The following is a 4,094-nucleotide window of genomic DNA, read 5'->3' as shown; positions in this document are numbered from 1 at the left end:
CCGACAACAGTAATCTGTAATCTGTACAGAGTTAAAGGGAAGGGAAGGAAGCATTCACAGGGGAGAAACTAGTTGACACTTCAGGACTGCGTTGTCATCGGGTCCAGGCGAAGGTCCTTCATGAGATTCGGATACGGCCTGGATCAGGCCGACTGTGGTAAACCTCGGGATAAACAGAGAGACTAATGTTAGTGTAGACACCATTCTTCTTATGATGTAACAAGTACATCAGGATTTATGGGGAGTGTTCCCGGTTCCGGCTGACCTAATCTATGCAGCCTAACATTGAATTATAGAAGTCTATAATGTGTTATGTGGATGCTAGGTCAAAGAGATGTGTTTTTAGTCTAGATTTGAACTGACAGAGTGTGTCTGCTTCCTAACAATGTTAGGAAGACTGTTCCAAAGTTTTGGTGCTCAAAAGGAAAAGGATCTACTGCAAGCAGTTGATTTGATATTCTAGGTATTATCAACTGGATGGAATTTTATGATCGCAATAGACGTGAAGGACTAGCTAATTTAAGAACTCTCTCAAGTACTGGGGAGCTAAACCATTTAATGCTTTGTAAGTAATAAGCAATATTTTAAAATGTATACAATGTTTAATAGGGAGCCAATTCAGTGTTGACAGAACCGGGCTAATATGGTCATGCTTCCTGGTTCTGGTAAGAACTCTAGCTGCTGCGTTTTGGACCAGGTGTAGACTGTTTATTAAGCATGCAGGGCAACCACCCATAATAGTGTGCCCCCCCCCCCCCCCCCCCCCCTAATTGTACAACTGACTACGCCACCCCTTTGAGCTAAACTAGTTAGTGCAAGTGTCAGAGCAAGGGGAACTCTGCCCCAATAAAATGTACAAACACAGGTTCTTAGAAAAGTATAAAAATACAAGCTTTATTCAATAATTGTTGAAGGTGTTGGTTTGTTAAATAAAGCAGTTGAGAAGAAAAGACTAAAGGAAGGCTAAGTTCGCACTACCACCAGTGAACAAAGACACACTGCACACTCACAGCACTCTAATAGATATGGTTAAAAGATATCAAGGTTCACACTACACGGCACTGCAAACTTCTTCATTAAGCGAGAGAAAAATAAAATAATAAAAGAAAAGAAAAAGGTAACCCGCTTTCCAGTGAGGTCTCTTATACAGGAGCTACCCTGGCTCCACTAACACCGAGGCTGGTTATAAACAAAAAGGGGAACTGGGCGTAAAGGAAATAATAATAAATAAAATAAATAAACCCACTCAACCAAACAACCAACAAAGGGAGAAAGAAAGAAAATAATAATAATAAAAAAATGATAATACAAACTACCTATACTATAAGCAGCATCTACAATCACACATTATAGAGAACAGCAGCTAGCAACTCAGGGGTAACTGCACAGGTCTGAAAACACAACAACCACTTCATTAATAATATTTGTTTGATCATGGTTCAGTCAATACAAATCACGTTTTAGAGGCAGTCACACATTCCAGGATAAAATGGCCATATAAAGAAAGGTGGTCAATATCAAGGTGCACGTCTTCGGATACCAAAAATACAAGACAAAAATACACTCATATATACACACGCTAGTTAGAACAGCAAGGGAAAAGACGGGCAGAACATAATTGAAGACATACCTGTCGTAGCGTTCACAGTGAACACTAAGTTGTATTTAAACATCCCACTGCAGTCACAGTCTCCAGTCGACGCTTATTAAACACGGAAGTAGTTTGGCATTACTTTGCCGTAGTTCGCTCGCCCATGCGTGGTCAGACTAGGGCCCAGTCCCAATTCGCATACTATCCGTCCTAAACAGTGTTCGAAAATAGAATTAATACGTCCCAAATCGTAGTAGGCTATGTTGAAATGAGTATTCCAAAGATACCCGGATGGTCTACTATTTCCGGTCAGAATCCGAAGTGCAGATCGATGCACACTCTAATGGCTAATATTGCCCACAACCCATCGCGCGTTGGACGAGGATTCGGTTAGAACTACAAACACGAGTGAAAAGTGTTAAAAAACTACAGACATGGAGGACGCGCGAGTCCGCCGGTTATGTAGTGAGAAAGGGGTTTGAGTGATTAATCATCAATATCTAACCTGACGAAAAGGTATTTATTTAACGTTGTCTACATTATATTGCATCTGTAGCAGCATTGTGAACTTTTGTGAATGTAACGGGATTAGGTGATTGACAGGAATATTGGCCTATCAGCAAACGGTACTTCCCATTTAAAGGCTGATTGGTTGTCAACCGGGATGCGTCACGTCCGTCTTCCCCCGTTTGTTTGCTCGTGTCCATGGTGGCTGTAGCTTTATGTGTTGGTGCTGTTGACCGTTCGCGCTCTCTGGTGGATGTGCTATTGATCGCCTTGCAGGTATGTTTATTGTTAAGCGCTCGATATATAGTGTTGTGTGGGTTTAACACTCCTTTTGCGCACTAAATAGGCGTGATTCCCTGTATCCCATTGTGCTATCGATGGGCATGACTGTGACCAATCCGTGGCTATAAAGTGTGCTATCTGACATAATATCCTGATGGTAAGTGTTTAAATGCAACCATGACTGGGACTGTGATAGTACGATGATTGGTAACATCTTTTATGTCGTTTTAGGATTCTCCCTCTCGTTCTCTACTGAGATTTGTTGTTGCTGTTGTCACGCTGTTAAAGCGCGGCGGTTGATACAGCCGCGCCGATGCGATCATCATAACAACCAGGGGACTGCTCGCTCTCCGTAGTGATTCGTTTGTGGCTGCTCTCACGCTGTTAAAGCGCTGCGGTTGATAGCCGCGCTGACGTGATCATCACCATAACAACCAGGGGACTGCTCATTTGATTCTTTTATCGTGTCGTTCTAGTGCCCTACTTCATATATTTTTTGTTTTGTTTCTTGGATTTAACTCTTTTTCTTTCTCTGCTTTATTTAAAACAACCAACAAAGTGGTTATCTGGATGTATGTGATGTGAGATCCATTAATGTTATCCCGTTTGGGTGTGTGAACATCTACTGAGTGAAATTGCTTTTCAATAATCTCCCAGATCAACTCGTTGATCCTTTTAGGTCATTGGTTTTCCTTTTTCTTATTTTAAAATGTCTTTATGGCTATTTCTATGTTCATTTGTATAGTTTCTTTTTGTTCTTATTTTCTACTGCAGGAGCTGGGGTCCCACGGCTGGAGTGCTGTTCTTCCTTGTGGTGGTGGTTCTTTCTTATCGTGTACACAGTGTACCGACAGTGTGTTAGTGTGATTAGGCTGCACGGGTGTGTGTGCGCGTGAACGTGTGCCCCGTAACACCGAACTCCACAGTGATTCCTCTTCGTTTGGAGCCCCAGCCCTGCTGTTATAATTTGGGTACTTGCTTTGCAGCTATATATTGTTATATTGGTTTGTTTGTTTCTTTAATCTGAAGTGGGGTTGTTAGTGGTTGATGTGGGTCTTAGTGTCCAACATTTTTAATCATTTTTTGTATTAATAAACCTTTGTACTTTTGTATTATACTCACGTCTCTTGTCTAACTTTATGAGGGAACTTAACCTGTGTGCTTTGCTCAATATTTAGTGTTTTCCCTGGGATTTAACTCCCAGGGTGGCGTAGTCGGAGTTCTTTATTAATAAATCAACTTGAGCTTGTGTCTCAACCGCACCCACTCGCCACATTCTGGCGTAGTCGGCAGGGTTCCCTCTTGTATAGTACAGAGACGTGGGTGTTTTTGTTGTTTTTTTCCTTTTTTTTTCTTTCCTTGTGTTTCTGTAGGAACCAAACGAGCAGACCGTGGCAGTCCATTTTTGTGGTTGATTGGCACAAGTCAACCTTGCGTTATATTTGCGGTAAGTGCTTGTGCAGTTGCAAAAATGGAGGATGAATTGCGTGAGTTAAGAGATTTAGTAGCTCAACTTAAAGCTGATAATGAAAGGCTGCGGCAAGAGCCAGTGTCTGTTGCGCAACCGGGTCCATCCAATGTTGCTATTCCTGTGGCCGCGGATCCCCCACGTATTGGTGCTGGTGGATCGGCCCCGGAGCGTTTTGTTTTCATTCCCCAGGATCGTAAGTGCCCAAAGTTTAGTGGCCGGTCGGGCATTGGCATCAATGAGTGG

General features: G+C 42.4%; 1 long non-coding RNA gene across 1 annotated transcript; it reads left to right on the top strand.

Moving 5' to 3' along the window:
* Positions 1 to 2,310: 2,310 nt before the first annotated feature.
* On the top strand, positions 2,311 to 3,497 carry LOC143757551 (uncharacterized). Its single transcript, XR_013210628.1, has 2 exons — positions 2,311 to 3,059; positions 3,155 to 3,497. It is a non-coding gene; the product is annotated as an uncharacterized LOC143757551 (long non-coding RNA).
* The last annotated feature ends 597 nt before the right edge of the window (positions 3,498 to 4,094 follow it).

The sequence above is a fragment of the Siphateles boraxobius genome, unplaced genomic scaffold, assembly GCF_051911475.1.
Source record: "Siphateles boraxobius isolate OS27281-9 unplaced genomic scaffold, OSU_SipBor_1 11, whole genome shotgun sequence".
NCBI classification, from domain to species: domain Eukaryota; kingdom Metazoa; phylum Chordata; class Actinopteri; order Cypriniformes; family Leuciscidae; genus Siphateles; species Siphateles boraxobius.
Note: the sequence above shows the minus strand (reverse complement) of the source record. Positions and strands in the feature narration are given on the sequence as shown.